Raw genomic sequence first — 16,829 nt, forward strand, 5'->3', positions numbered from 1 at the left:
TTGAATATCAGTTAATGAAATATGGCACCTCAGAGGAAAAAAAGGCTCAAGACACGGAGACCATTAGGACATCTATGAAAACATTATTTGGGGCTTCAGCTTCATTCTCTCCAAATCCAAATACCGGCATAGTGTAAAACATCTGATCCAGCGAGCAGACACCCATTCTATAAAATGTCTTTTGGGGTAACTGGTGAGTTTTTATTCGCTGAGATGGTATGCCAGGGACAAATTTTACATAACTGAATGGGCTGAATTTTCTCTCTGATGGTGACGCCCCACCCATTGATGCTCAAAGCAGAAACCAATCCCAATCCGGTAATCAGTAGTGTCATAATATACACATCAGTATATGATGGTGCAGAGACACACACTGACTGACGCACTGCAAGACCAATCAACACACACAACACAGCAGCCAATCACCAGTTAGGGCACGGTCACTATAAAGGCAGAGGGCACTAGTTTTCCCGCTCATTTGGGATGCAGCCTCTGAGGCAGACAGAGCATGCAGTCAGTAGCACAAACATCCACCATGTGCTAGGAGTATAGGCTGGTCAGGTTAGGCATAGGTCTTCAGTCAATCTAACATAGTGTCGACCCACAGTGCAAGTATGTTTAACAGCTCTTAGTTAAATAAAATAGAGTTGTACTATTACAAGTGTTGGTAGCCTGTCTATGGTACTGCTCTGGTAAATGCAGTCTCCACAGATCCAGAGTACCCAACACATCATGGTACCAGTATGTGATGTTAGAGTTTAATAGAACTACCTTCAAGTGATCTGCCTTCGACCAGCAATCAGCCATCCGGTGGTATGGACAGCGTTCGCCCTCACCCGCCGCTCCACATCACCGGCAACCTCGGTGCGAACTGGAAAATTTTTAAACAATGATTCCAGCTATACCTCAAAGCTACAGACCTGAAAGCTGCTTCAGACGCCAGGAAGATTGCTCTCTTCCTTTCCATGGCCGGGGACCACGCCATCCATATCTTCAACTCTCTCACTTTTGCTGAAGGTGAAGACAAGTCCAAGTTCAAGACAGTCCTGCTCAAATTCGACAGTCACTGTGACATCGAGGTCAATGAAAGTTTTGAGTGCTATGTCTTTCAACAGCGTCTGCAGGGTAAGGCTGAACCTTTTCAATCTTTCCTCACCCACCTACGCATCCTCGCGCTGTCCTGCAATTACGGCTCCACCTCCGACTCGATGATCCGTGACCAGATCGTTTTTGGTGTGCAATCGGACCCCCTACGCCAGCAGCTCCTCAAGGTTAAACAGCTCACCCTTGCGATAGCCATCGAGACCTGCGTTCTGCATGAACACGCCACTAACCAATACTCGCACATTCAAGCAGCTGAAACGGCGCGACAAGGTCCCCACAAGGCAGAGCGGGTGCAAGCCATTAAACAACTCCAGGGCCTAGGCCTGGATGAGGGCGGCCATTTCGCGTGCTTTTCGCAGGCTCCCGCGCATGCGTGCACTGACCGAGGTGACGGCGAGGCTGAAGACCTCACTGCGCAGGCGCGCACTACGTATGACCGCACTGCGCATGCGCGGTGGCGTACCGAACGTTCTGACATCACGACGTACGGCAATTGTGGCTCCGCCCACTTAAAGCGGCAATGTCCTGCAAAATCCTGACGCTGTCTCCAATGTGGCAAGCTTGGCCACTATGCAGCCCTATGCAGGTCTGCTCAACCTACTACCTCCCGTTGCTCCAACCAGCCATGCAGGGATGTCCGTACCATCCAGCCACCGGTCACCAATTCCGACTCAGACCTGATTCCGGAGCTTGACACTGAGGACCTTAAAGCACCATTTCGGGTGTGCATCATCACCAAACACAAGATGCTCCAGAAGACAAAAGCCAAGGGCGGGATTCTCCAACCCCCCCGTGAATCCCGCCCCCGCCGGTTGCCGAATTCTCCGGCACCGGAGATTCGGCGGGGGCGGGAATTGCGCCGCGCTGGTTGGCGGGCCCCCCCCCCGGCGATTCTGCGGCCCAGATGGGCCGAAGTCCCGCTGCTGGAATGCCTGTCCTGCCGGCGTGGATTAAACCACCTCTCTTACCGGCGGGACAAGGCGGCGCGGGCGGGCCCCGGGGTCCTGGGGTGGGCGCGGGGCGATCTGGCCCCGGGGGGTGCCCCCACGGTGGCCTGGCCCGCGATCGGGGCCCACCGATCCGCGGGCAGGCCTGTGCCGTGGGGGCACTCTTTTCCTTCCGCCTTCGCCATGGTCTCCACCATAGCGGAGGCGGAAGAGACCCCCCCCCTCCACTGCGCATGCGCGGGGATGCCGTGAGCGGCCGCTGACGGTCCCGCATATGCGCTGCCCGGCAATGTCATTTCTGCGCCAGCTGGCGGGGCACCAAAGGCCTTTCCCGCCAGCTGGCGGGGCGGAAATCAGTCCGGCACGGGCCTAGCCCCTCAAAGTTAGGGCTCGGCCGCTAAAGATGCGGAGGATTCCGCATCTTTGGGGCAGCGCGATGCCGGACTGATTTGCACCGTTTTTGGCGCCGGTCGGCGGACATCGCTCCGATTATGGAGAATTTCGCCCCTAGTCTCTCCCAATATTCAGCATTGATCCGGACGACGAGTGGTGCGCCACCCTCACGGTCAACCGATCCCGCATCCGATTCCGCCTGGACACCGGCGCTTCAGCCAACCTCATTGTGCGGTCTGACCTCGAAAGCCTACCATCCTGCCATCCGCCTGCCAGCTTCTGGGCTATAATGGTAATGCCATTGCTGCCAGTGGCTCTTGCCAGCTTGAAGTGTCGCACTGGTCATTAAAGGCTAACCTGCCATTCGAAATAGTGGGATCCACTAAAGCCTCCCTGCTTGGTGCTCAGGCTTGCAAACTTCTAAACCTTGTCCAAAGGGTTCACTCCCTATCACCCGCTGACGCTTCCGCATCTCAAGACGCTGACTTTCGGACACAGCTGAACGCCATCATCACTCGATACCACGGTGTATTCGAGGGCATGGGCACACTCCCATACACTTAAATAATCTTGTTAAAACGAAATGCCACACCTGTGGTACACACACCTCGCAGGGTACCAGCACCCCTCACGGACCGCCTCAAGCAGCAGCTGCAGGACCTCCAGGACCAGAGTGTAATTTTGAAAGTTACAGAACCAACTGACTGGATCAGCTCTATGATGTGCGTGAAAAAACCATCCGGCGAATTACGCATATGTATTGATCCCAAGGACCTCAACCGCAATATTATGAGAGAACACTATCCCATTCCAAAGCGCGAAGAACTCACCTGCGAGATGGCTCGCGCCAAATTTTTCACCAAGCTAGACGCATCCAAGGGGTTCTGGCAGATCCAACTCAACGCATCCAGTCGGGAGCTCTGCACCTTTAACACCCCATTTGGCTGGTATTACTACAACCGGATGCCGTTTGGCATAATCTCTGCATCGGAAGTGTTCCACAGAATAATGGAGCAGATGATGGAAGGTATCGAAGGGGTTCGCGTATATTTGGATGACATCATCGTCTCGTCTACTCCCCGCATGAGCACATTGATCGCCTCCAACGCGTCTGCCGACGAATCCATGAGCATGTCCTCCGCCTCAACAGGGCCAAATGCTCCTTTGGTCATCCAGAATTTGTCGCCCACCTCAGAGACTGAATTTATGAACTGCCTGAATTCATGGACTCTTTGAACCCATGAACTGATTGTTTCGTTACCCTGTGCTCCGGTTTCCCCCCACAGTCCGAAGATGTGCATTTTAGGAGGATTGGCATACTAAATTGTCACTTAGTGTCCAAAGGTTAGATAGGGTTATGGGGTTGCAGGGATAGGGGGGGGGGGGGGGGGGGGAGAGTGGGCTTGGGTGGGGTGTTTCAGAGGGTCGGCGTTGACTCGATAGGCTAAATGGCCTCCTTTTGCACTGTAGGGATCATACGATAATGCCACCACCAAACACATCTTCACGTCCTACCCGTTAGCATTCTAAAGGGACGATTCCTCCACAATAACACATCCCCTTGCCAAACAAGCTGAAGAAACAGCACCTCATCTTTCGATTAGGCATTTGACAGCTTTTTAGGCTCAACATTGAGTTCCAAAACTTTAGGCCATGAACTCTGTCCTCCATTTTGATTTTTTGCTGAGTGCCAGTCTATCTTATTTTAACACCTAGTCTGCATCTGTGCTGTTTCTTTACTACAACCATTACCACTCCCCTTGCCTTTTGTTGCATGGCATCCTCTATATTTAATTTCCCTCTAACCCATTCCTGACTGTGGTGGTATGTATTAGGGGTATTAAGGTATCCTGGGATGCCGAGAGGCTATTGGTGGATAGACACTGGATCCCGATTGGATCAGCCGCCTACTGGCTCCACCCAGTAAGGCGGAGTATAAGAGCCCGTGATCTCCCAGCAGCCGCATTCTGTAACCGTGCTGCTGGGGAACAAGTCTGCGTAATAAAGCCATCGTTCGACTCCTTCTCATCTCGTCTCATGAGTGATTGATTATGCTGCAATTTATTACCCAAACTTTAAAGGACATGGAGCTCCGAATCATGCCGGAGTGTCTGTGAATCAGCCCCCACGCGGCAAATGCAGCGGCCACGTTTAAACGTTGGTTAGCGTGTTTCCAGGGATACCTCCGAACGGCCCCCGGCATACCTACGGAGGAACAGAAAATCCAGGTCCTGCATGCCAGGGTGAGCCCTGATATGTACACGCTTATAGAGGATGCGGAAGATTTCCCAACGGCGATCGCGTGCTGATAGGAATCTACGTTCGGCCCATCAACCAGGTCTACGCATGCCACCAGCTTGTGACTAGACGGCAGATCCCCGGGGAATCGCTGGACGAATTCTACAATGTACTGTTGATACTGGGGAAAAACTGCAACTGCCCATCGGTGGCGGCTAATGAACACACAGAGCTGCTGGTCCGAGATGCGTTCGTGGCAGGTATGCTTTCATCCCAAATTCACCAGCGATTGCTTGAAAGAGACACACTAGGCCTCAAAGAGGCATGGGCCCTCACGGTCTCATTTGATGTGGCGTCACAGAACGCCCGCGCCTACGCCCCCCGATCGCGCGGCAGCCCCTTGGGCACCATGGACCCCCGCCGCGACTGAACCCCTGGGACCCCCCGCAGGCCTGCTCTGCCAGAACGGTGGATCACCCGGGGGGGGCCCGCTGCTACTTTTGCGGGCAGGGGAAACACCCCCGGATGCGTTGCCCGGCCCGCTCGGCCCTCTGTAAAGGGTGCGGGAAAAAGGGGCATTTCGTCGCTGTGTGCCAGGGGGGTAGCCTCAATCTCCGGGGGAGAACCCCAAACTCAACACCCCCACCGATCCATGTGCGGCCAACGGGCGCCGCCATCTTGGGTCCCAGACTCCACCCGGGAGGGAAGGGCGCCGCCATTTTGTGCCCCCCCGGCAACGTGCGATCCATGGGCGGTGCTAACTTGCCCACCCCCAACCGTGTGCGACCCGTGGACGCCGCCATCTTGGCTGACGTCGAAGGACCCCGGGATAGATGGCCACATGGGGCCTGAAGAAAACGCCCCAGTGCAGCAATTACGACTAGCTTCGGTGACCTGGACCAGTCGCGGCCCCGAACGCTCCAAACAGCATCAACAACGATATTCGTAAACGGGTACGAGACGCCATGCCTGATCGACTCTGGGAGCACGGAGAGTTTTATACATCCTGATACGGTAAGACGCTATTCCCTTCCGACCCATCCAAGTAATCAAAAAAAAATTCTGCCGGCGGGGTCCCATTCGGTACAGATAAAAGGGTTCTGCATCGCGAACCTCACGGTGCAGGGGAGGAAGTTCAAAAACTACCAGCTGTACGTCCTTCCCCACCTCTGCGCTGCCACACTCCTGGGATTGGATTTTCAGTGCAATCTCCAGAGCTTAACGTTTAAATTCGGCGGCCCTATAACCCCACTCATTATCTGCAGCCTCGCGACCCTCAAGGTCGATCCGCCTTCCCTGTTTGCGAACCTCATCCCGGATTGCAAACCAGTCGCCACTAGGAGCAGGCGGTACAGCGCCCAGGACCGATCTTTTATCGGGTCAGAAGTCCAGCGGCTGCTGAGGGAAGGCATAATTCAAGCCAGCAATAGTCCCTGGAGAGCCCAAGTGGTAGTCGTAAAGACCGGGGAGAAGCAGAGGATGGTCGTAGACTATAGTCAAACCATCAATAGGTACACGCAGCTGGATGCGTACCCTCTCCCCCGCATAACCGACATGGTCAATCGGATTGCACAGTACAAGGTCTTTTCCACGGTGGGCCTAAAGTCTGCCTACCACCAGCTCCCCATCTGGCCGAACGACCGAAAATACACTGCTTTCGAAGCAGATGGGCGGCTCTATCATTTTTTAAGGGTTCCATTCGGCGTCACTAACGGGGTCTCGGCCTTCCAACAGGAGATAGACCGAATGGTTGATTGATACGGTTTGCGGGTCACGTTCCCGTATCTCGACAATGTCACCATCTGCGGCCACGACCAGCAGGACCATGAGGCCAACCTCTGCAAATTCCTCCAGACCGCAAACGCCCTGAATCTCACATACAACAGGGAGAAATACATGTTTAGCACCGACCGTCTAGCTATCCTTGGCTACGTAGTGCGAAATGGAGTGATAGGCCCCGACCCCGAACTCATGCGCCCCCTCATGGAGTTCCCCCCCCCCCCCCCACTGCTCCAAGGCCCTGAAACGCTGCCTGGGCTTCTTCTCTTATTACGCCCAGTGGGTGGTCCCCAACTACGCGGACAAGGCCCGTCCGCTAATCCAGTCCACGATCTTCCCCCTGTCGACAGAGGCTCACCAGGCCTTCAGCCGCATCAAAGCGGATATCGCAAAGGCCACGATGCACGCAATCGACGAGTCCCTCCCCTTCCAAGTCGAGAGCGATGCTCCAAGTCTGACGTAGCTCTGGCGGCCACCCTCAACCAAGCTGGCAGACCCGTGGCCTTTTTTTCACGCACCCTCCATGCTTCAGAAATCCGCCACTCCTCAGTGGAAAAGGAGGCCCAGGCCATAGTGGAAGCTGTGCGACATTGGAGGCATTACCTGGCCGGTATGAGATTCACTCTCCTCACTGCCCAATGGTCGGTTGCCTTCATGTTCGATAATGCACAATGGGGCAAGGTCAAGAACGACAAGATCTTGCGGTGGAGGATCGAACTCTCCACCTATAACTACGAGATCTTGTATCATCCCGGAAAGCTGGACGAGCCTTCCGATGCCCTATCCTGCGGCACGTGTGCCAACGCACAAGTGAACCGTCTCCGAACCCTCCACGAGGACCTCTGCCACCCAGGGGGTCACTCGGTTCTATCACTTCGTAATGACCCGCAACCTGCCCTACTCCTTCGAGGAGGTCAGGACCACCACCAGGAACTGCCAAATCTGCGCCGCAGAGTGCAAGCCGCATTTCTACCGGCCAGATAAAGCGCACCTGATAAAAGCTTCCCGTCCTTTTGAGCGCCTCAGCCTGGACTTCAAAGGCCCCCTCCCCTCCAGCGATCGCAACACGTACTTCCTCAACGTGATTGATGAATACTCCCGGTTCCCATTCGCCATCCCCTGTCCCGACATGACCACGGCCACAGTCATTAGAGCCCTCGGCACCATCTTTACACTGTTCGGTTTCCCCGCCTACATACATAGCGATAGGGGGTCCTCTTTCATGAGCGACGAACTGCGTCAATTCCTGCTCAGCAAGGGCATCGCCTCGAGCAGGACGACTAGTTACAACCCCCGGGGGAACGGTCAGGTAGAGAGGAAGAACGGAGCGGTCTGTTAGACCGTCCTACTGACCCTGCGGTCCATAGGTCTACCAGTTTCCCGCTGGCAGGAAGTCCTCCCAGACGGCCTCCACTCCATCCGGTCGCTGCTGTGTACAACAACGAATCAAACACCTCACGAACGCCTCCTTGTCTTCCCTAGGAAGTCCTCCTCCGGAACGTCACTTCCGACCTGGCTGGCAGCCCCGGGACCGTCCTGCTCCGAAAGCATGCGCAGACGCACAAATCGGACCCGTTGGTCAAGAGGGTTCACCTCCTCCATGCGAACCCTCAATACGCCTACGTGGCGTACCCCGACGGCCGACAGGACACGATCACCCTGCGGGACCTGGCACCCGCCGGAGCCCCACACACCGCCCCCAACACCAGTGACCCCCTCCCTCCCGCCGGCGCACCCCACAGCCGCCCCCTTCCAGGGTGGATCGGTCCTTCCCCCGGGCCCGAATAGGGATATTGGAACGGGACGAGACATCGCGACGCTCCCAGAGACGACGAGGCCGGAACCGGCGCCTGCATCACCACTGGGGCTAAGACGATCATCGAGGACGACCAGGGCACCCATTCGACTCATCGAATCTGTATAATGAAGCGAGATTTGCCTCTGTAAATATTTTTTGGGGTTGCCCAGTAAAAGCGGCATTGTAAGTAGTTAATGTCAGAGCATAGCCGCCGTGTTAGCGGCATCCTAGGTACTGACTCTGGAAACCCCTACCACCATATGACCCACTACCCCGCCGGGTTCCTTTTTAACAAGGGGTGAATGTGGTGGTATGTCTTAGGGGTATTAAGGTACACTGGGATGCAGAGAGGCTATTGGTGGATAGACACTGGATCCCGATTGGATCAGCCGCCTACTGGCTCCACCCAGTAAGGCGGAGTACAAGAGCCCGGGTTCTCCCAGCAGCCGCATTCTGTAACTGTACTGCTGTGGAACATGTCTGCGTAATAAAGCCATTGTTCGACTCCTTCTCATCTCGTCTTGTGAATGATTGATTGTGCTACACTGACCTTCCGTTTTGTTCCACCTGACCCTTCCCTACTTCTATAATAGCAGAAAACAGACTCATCCTATTTCTACCTCTCTTCAGTACCAAAGAAGTGTCATATTGGACTCAAAACACTAACTCTGTTTCTCTCCCTGCAGATGTTGCCAGACCTGTTGAGTTTTTACAGAACATCTTGTTTTTATTCCAACCTTACCCAGTGACATCTATACCAATTTTCAAGCAATGATCTCTGGAAAGCCATCAGTTTAGCGAATACAGGCTAAGTTGCTCTTGCCTAGGCCAAGGGCACTGAAGCCATCTGAGGTGCTCAGTGGCTGAGACTCAGCATAGACTGGGGATGGAACTTGTTCACTACCTTAACCAGCTGATCTGCCAGGGAAAACCTAAGTGAAGTGTTAACTGGAATTTTTACTGCAGCCACCTTTTCATCCATTCATCTTCCGTTCATATTTACATGATTTCATAATCAATAAAAACAAAAATATTTGTTCCACCCCAAGATCCCCAAAGTTCTCGTCTTTCTCTACTCCAAGCATTGTTGGCTGGGATACAGGTCCATTTGCACTACCAGACCTTGGGTACCTCATCTCAGTTCTTCTCTATGTGCTGATATAATGTGAGCTGGCGGACTATATAATGGGAATCACAGTCAAACCTGATCCTGTGCTCAACTAATGTTTTTTGCACACACCTCTTCTTTCAACAGAGACCCATGAGTAATCTGGGTCAGTTCTGATCTGTAAGAGCCCAGTGTCATGCCGGCATCTGTATTTTTACTCAGTACAAGGATGGTTCAATGGATTTAATAAAAGTAACAGCCCAGCTTGTCCTTAACACAGTCTAAGAGACTGGGAGAAATGGATTCTAATTTTGTATCACATTTGGACATACATGCCCACAATCCGTGCTCTAGCATTAAGTGAAGCAAGACTCTGCACATGATAACAGATAATAATATCAGTGTTTACTTTTGGATCATCTATAAATGATAGCCTCCTTGCAGCTAAACACAGCACATCATAGCAAATATCAGTATTTACATTTCAGCAGCATCAAACGGTAAATATCTTTCATTTCAGACTGTCATTCACTCTCACAAAATGCTAATTCTACCAAGAGCAGCACTGATGTAGAATGAACCACATTTATAGCAGCATGAACAGAAGGCTATTGGCAACACATTACCCCGTCACAGTGTAGCTTTGCTGCAAAAAAAAAAAACGTATGTGGGCCTTACTGCCAGTGAGAAATTTGGAAAGCTTACAAGGAGCCTGCCTTTACATAAAGAGACGGAGATACAGTGAACCATGCTATTTTCAGCCGATTTGTAGCCTAGCAGTCTGCCAATTTGTGACAGATCGCCCACGACAGCTTTTCACCATCATTAAGAGCTAATGCATTTATAAAAAAAACTTTTACAGACCTGCACTATGGCGACTCTTGCTTTCGATTTCTCTCCCACAGAGCTCTGTTGGCCTGCTTAATACCACATTAATACTAAAACCCAACACCATAAGTCATGTGGGCAGATCAAGTGCAATGGTTGTGGGACAGCTCCATTACTATAATTTAATTTTAATATTCACTTGCGTATGCACACAAAAGCTGCCTTTGTGTGTACATAAATTCTGATTTTTTTCATGTTGGAGGGGGGAGCAGTTGTGATTTATTACACAGCAGCCGGAATAGATGGCTGGTATTATTAAACAGATGTAGCAGCTGGTATGGGTTGGATGCTTACTGTTTTTATTGGTGTGCATCCAAATTAGTAGTAAGATGAATTCTACCTCGGTTTGATCAGTTTAAACCTGACATAGATTTGGCACATATAAACACAATGTTTAAACTGATAAATGGAGACTGCATTTTGGCGTTGAATTCAAACTCTTAAGTGTCAACATAAATAGAGCATTTTGTGTCCAAGTGAATGTGAATTAAAATGGCATTTCTTCTAATAGCAGTAAGTTATGATTTTGGCATGTTTGTCAACCATGAGGAGGCACCTCTTTCATTGCCATTTCCAGACTTAGATGAGTGTTTCTGGATCGTGTGAGGGGCTGAATTCAATAACCCCCGAAATCTAATGCAGGAGTTATATTGGCAGATTAACCTTCCTCTGTTGACATCAATGGAGGCAACACATCATGTTTGTGCTAGCTGTCTGTTTTAAACAATTTCAGCATCAGGCCAGCACTAACTATTCTGATGACTGGCAATCTCGCTAAGCAGGGAGCCAATAGTCTCCATTATTTAAAGCTAGCCTGCACCGTAATTGAGGCAGAGCAGGCGCTGAGAGTCCTGTAGGACCTGGGAAAGACAAAAGGATAGTGTAATATGGGAAAGAGCATGCTCCAAGGTTTCAGAAATTCTGCATTGGAGGTTTTGGTCCAAGGTGGCCCTCTAGATATACACTCAAAGTGGGAACAGATTAATGTGGAGGCCAAAGGTAGGAGTTAAGCGCAAAGACCGGGATACAATGCTGCAAGAAGTGGAGTGACCTCGCACAAGTGGTGAAGGTCAGCAAATGCATGTCCAAATGTCATTTCCTACCAGCTACACCACTAGCTTCAGGCACTATTCAAGACTCAATTCACTACATCCCTCTGATTCACCTATGAGCAAACTCTATCAGCACTCTCATCTGATATTCTGTGCTTCACGCTTCATCCTCGCACAATGAACATTGTACTGCCAGCTATTCAACCATGACAACCACATGATCGAAACATATTCTACAATACTCATTGACACATTTCGCTCTCTTTTGCATGACAAGATGTCACAAAGCTGGAGGCAGCAGGGGCTAACCGGAAGGAGACAGGCACACCTGCATATCCTGACCCCAATGGAAGACATGCTGCTGGCCCTTTCTGAGATTAATATTCCCTCTATTTTGGAATGATTTGTTTAGTGTATTGGACTTGGAATTTCTTTGTGCGACTGCACATTTGCAGTAACTTAAAGGGGCTGATTTGTGCCTGGCCTGTATGGGAGGTTTCAGGTTCCTATGCTGCTTAGAAAGAATATTTTTGGCGATGGAACTGAAACCATCAAGTTGACGGTATTCTCATAGCTGATCTTTATCACATCCCACCTCCCACTCTCTTCTGATTTACAAGTTGTAGATGACGTAGCTATGCACCTCCTACATTCCCTCCACCTTGCCTCCCCCTGCACAAAATCCTTACTCTTGTGCCCGTCTACCCATGACCTGAAACCTGGCCAGATAATGGTGAAAACAGCAGGGCAAGGCCTCTCTCCAGTCCCTCAATGTATCTACACTTCCCCAGTTTTTACCCCCCTCCATCTTGTTTTTCTTTTTTTTAAACTTTTTATTCACGTGATTTTGCTAACTATATAGTGTTGTTTTTATCTTGTTTCTATTATCTTCTCATTTTTTTTCTCTTCTTTGTGTACACCTGTACATATACTATGTTACACCTGTAGACACCTGTAAATATAATATACTATAGGGGCTGGTTTAGCACAGTGGGCTAAACAGCTGGCTTGTAATGCAGAACAAGGCCAGCAGCACGGTTCAATTCCCGTACCGGCCTCCCCGAACAGGCGCCGGAATGTGGCGACTAGAGGCTTTTCACAGTAACTTCATTGAAGCCTACTTGTGACAATAAGTGATTATTATTATCTGTTGAAAAAATCCAATAAAAAACATTTACCAAAAAGAAAGTTAAGATACAGACACTAAGGGCAGCACGGTGGCACAGTAGTTAGCATTGCTGCCTCACGTCGCCGAGGTCCCAGGTTTGATCCCGGCTCTGGGTCACTGTCCGTGTGGAGTTTGTACATTCTCCCCGTGTTTGCATGGGTTTCACCCCCACAACCCAAAGATGTGCAGGGTAGGTGGATTGGCCACACTAAATTGCCCCTTAATTGAATAAAATGAATTGGGTACTCTAAATTTTTTTTTAAAAGATAGACACTGCATGTAATTTAGGAATAGGATAAAGACAGAAACTACATTTTTAAAAAATTTGTTCATGGGATGTGGGCTTCACAGGCTATGTCATCATTTATTGCCCATCCCGAATTGCCGTTGAGGAGGCGGTGGGTCTGGAGTCATATGTAAGTCAGACCGGGTAAGGATGGCAGAGTTGTTCCCTAAAAGACATTAGTGAACCAGATGAGTTTTTACAGCAATCGACAATGGTTTCATGGTCATCATTAACTTTTGAATTCAATAAAAATATGGAATTAAATTTCACCATCTGCTGTGGTGGGAATTGAACCTGGGTCCCCAGAGTATTCCTCTAGTCCAGCGACAATACAAGTCTGTCACTACCTTCCCATGTGGTGAGACATCATAGTACTATATAGAAAAACAAAATGCTTCTGCCAGCCGCCATCAAACCTATTTTTATCAGTGCCTGTGCTGCACATGTCAAAACAAAATCAAGCCATATCCTCCCTTCATACTGGAGCTACATATATTGTGAATTAGCAGCTTACAGATTCTAAAGTGGTCAATATAATGATGCAAAGTCAATTACTTAGTTACAACATTGTGTGCACTTACTTTAAATAACTTTGGGTGCGTTCGAATAGTCTTGTCACGTCCGACTTGGTGACGCGATGAGGCCATTAAATCTCATGAGAGGTCTCTGGATGGTGTCCTGGATGGTGTTGGTGCCACACTCATTCAGGCAAGGGGAGAGTATTCCATCACACTCCTGACTTGTACCTTGTAGAGGTCACTCGAGAGATTTGCAATACTTGGTCTGCCTCGCGAAATTTAACGAGACATTGAGAGGTGTCGCGATCTGGATCTCGCCCTCGCTGGGTAGGATCCAGATTTACAGAGTTAAGTGAGCAGTTAGGCTCACCTAAATCTGTTGGCGCATGATGCTCCCAAGGCCTTGGATCTAATGCCTACACGAGAGACCTTGCCACGGCGCCATTTAGCACTGGTCCACACAAACGTGGACCAGGTATAATGGCACCCCGGGGAGGAGAGTCCCCCAGGCCAATTGAAGCACTGGGTTGTCGGGCTCAGGGCAGGGTGATATCCTGGCATACCCACTGCCACCCAGGCACCTTGGCACTGACAGCCTTGCACCTTGCCCCTGACACTGCCGAGGTGTCACTGCCAGCTGGCCGGGCACTGCCAAGGTGCCAGGTTGGAGGTGCCCAGCTGGCAGTGTCAGGGTGCCCAGGTGCCAGGTTGCTCATGCAAGGGATCGGGCCTGAAGGTGATGGGTCTGAGGGGATTCGAGAGATCGGGGCGGCATTTAAAAATAGCACCCCGATCTCTTCCTGAACTGACAAGCTGAATACGTCTCACTATTGCACCTTTGTGTATAAATGACTGCGTAAGACATATACTCGTCACCGCTACTGGTTACCATGTGACTTCTGTGTGATCCTGGATGTGAACGTGTTGTCCCAACAGTAAACGTGGCAATTCAGTACCTGTATTTTTATCGTGCACGCAGGTCACATTTTCTTGAAGTTTTAAAAGGTGCTCCCTAGCTTCTGGCAGAGTAGAATGGGTAAGAGTAGAATGGGTAAGAGTAGAATGGGTAAGAGTAGAATGGGTAAGAGTAGAATGGGTAAGAGTAGAATGGGTAAGAGTAGTAAAATTGGTACGCACTGGCCTGCCAAACTTGAGTTTTGCTGCTGATGGAATAGTTGCACTTAAAGGCATAGAGGTAGGATCTTGGCACTTGCCCGTGTCAACCTTAGCCAATAACAAATCATTCCCAAGTTTCTGAGGGCAGATAATTTCAATCTTGACGAACGCCTTGGATAGTGTGACAGCATCTGTGTTTTCCATGCAATTAGTAAGAAGTCTTACAACACGAGGTTAACACCAGAGGAAGGAGCTGTGCTCCGAAAGCTTGTGATTCAAAACAAACCTGTTGAACTTTAACCTGGTATTGTAAGACTTCTTACTGTGCTCACCCCAGTCCAACGTCGGCAAGTCCACCTTCCAGGAGATTGACAGTGTGAAAGATGGATTCACTGCTCTTCGTGTCGTTGCGCACATCATTATCATGTTTTGGTTTGTCAATCACCTCATGTTTTTGCTTTTGATGGGATACCGGATGATTGTACTGATGCACGATCAATGACCACTAAAGCGAGGTTGTAGTCCAACTGAAGGCTTTAATAAGCTAGATGTTTCCCCCAGCAGCTCAGGTACAGAATGAAGGCTGCTGGGGCGGCACCGGCTCTTATAGCAGGGCGGAGCTACCATACAGTTTGACCAATGGGAAACATACAATATCTACCAATGGTGTTCCAGCATTACCAGGTACCGTAATACGTCTACAGAGACTACCACATGTGCTTATTCATAGAACATGCAGTGCAGGAGGCGGCAATTCGGCTCGAGTCTGCACTGACCCATTTAAGCCCTCATTTCCACCCTATGCGTCTCACCCAACAACCCCTCCTAAACTTTTTGCACACTAAGGGCAATGTAGCTTGGTCAATCCACCTAACCTGCATATCTTTGGACTGTGGGAGGAAACCGGAACACCTGGAGGAAACCCACGCAGACACTTGGAAAACATGCAGACTCCACACGGACAGTGACCCAGCAGGGAATCGAACCTGGGACCCCGGCGCTGTGGAGCCACAGTGCTAACCATTTTCCAACGTGCTGCCCCCTTATTGTTTGAAGGTGCCCAATGTGTAAGGTCTGTTTGGAAGAGTGCATAGCTCTTTGTAACTGCATCAGCCCTTGCTCAAGTGCATTGCCACTGCCAATGACCTTTTCTACCGCATGCCTTGTGGATTTGATGGAAAGCTAGGTATTTCCTTGGTGCATGCAGAAGTCCACGCCTTCCACTTTACTTGCTGGGTTTGACTATTCCAGTCAACATGTCAACACACTGCTACGCATTTTGTCCTTCTCCAGTAGATATTCCATGGGAATGGATGTGATCACCAATTCTGTCTACCAGCTCTGCATCCGAAAAATGCAGTACATACCCTCCTCTCTGCATCTATTGAGGAAGAGCTCTTTGGATTCTGTAGGCTTTTGTCAGGATGACATGATCTCTGTTCCGATGATTAGAGAAGTTTAACCAGCTTCTGAACCAGCCTTCCAATATAGTCCATGGCCATAATTTTACACTCCGCCCCCACTCCCTGTCCCACCCGGGCAGGTTCTGAGGTGGGTGAGGGGGTACGTGATAGTGCATGGATGGAGTTCCTTCCGAGTTCCAGCCCAAACCGACTTTGCAGCATGTTTACATAGGGGTGGGAAAGGTCTTGGAACAGGAAGCCTGCCTTTGCTCAAACCGGGGCACTTAAGGGCCATTTCCCACATCGTCTCAATTTCTAGACTGGAAGGTGGGTAAACGGTCAGCAGGGGAAACCCAGAAATAGAGAAATTTCGATCTTGGGTGGTAAGGCTGGGATGGCACCTCCACATCAGAAGCTCCCTAAAGGCCCAGTGACCTCCCTACCCCCCACCCCCACTTCCCAAGATCCTGATTGTATCCCTCCGCCTTGCCTCCAGAGCTCCCTATCCTTAATTCCCGAGACTTAGTCTCAGGCTGCTCCATGCAGTGCCTTTTCTGGCCACTGTAGCATTGCTCCTGGAGGGATTGCAGAACTGCCAGCCAGCTCTCCAAGGCAGGACTTCCTTCCGAGTGAGGGGCAGAATTCATGCCTTCTGCCAATCAATGCTTGTTAAGAGTGTAAAATGGCAGAGGGACTGTCAGAGTCAGCGGGGATGTACTTCCCACTGACTCTTCGGATTGTAGGGACCCATATCTTTGGGGTCTTCTAGCTCTTCTGTGTGCTCAATCTGTGCAAACCTTCATTGCCAATTGCTGAGCATGGCTTGCCTGTCTGGGTAAGACACATCTGAATCAAGAAGCCAGAGCTGCTGAAACATTTTGAATTCGGATCGCAGGTCAGCTGCATCCCAAATGGGGGAATTTTGTGGACATTCTGACAATATTCATGTGACTTTCTGCTTTCTATAGTTCCTGGAATTGCTGGAGCTACTATCACACACTTTTCTGAAGCTCCAGTTGTTATAATTGCAA

At 50.4% G+C, this 16,829-nt stretch overlaps 1 protein-coding gene across 7 annotated transcripts in view; it reads right to left on the bottom strand.

Moving 5' to 3' along the window:
* inpp4b (inositol polyphosphate-4-phosphatase type II B) overlaps positions 1–16,829 on the bottom strand; it is a 1,315,761-nt gene that overhangs the window by 600,299 nt on the left and 698,633 nt on the right. Inside the window, exon 1 of one of the 7 annotated variants that reach the window (XM_072495639.1) lies at positions 10,232–10,404. The exons of the other annotated variants lie outside the window; for them this stretch is intronic. The gene's annotated coding sequence lies outside the window, so the exon portion shown is untranslated. Of the gene's footprint in view, positions 1–10,231; positions 10,405–16,829 lie in introns of those variants that run through there. 7 annotated transcript variants of the gene reach the window in all.

Source organism: Scyliorhinus torazame, chromosome 3, assembly GCF_047496885.1.
Source record: "Scyliorhinus torazame isolate Kashiwa2021f chromosome 3, sScyTor2.1, whole genome shotgun sequence".
Taxonomy (NCBI): Eukaryota; Metazoa; Chordata; class Chondrichthyes; order Carcharhiniformes; family Scyliorhinidae; genus Scyliorhinus; species Scyliorhinus torazame.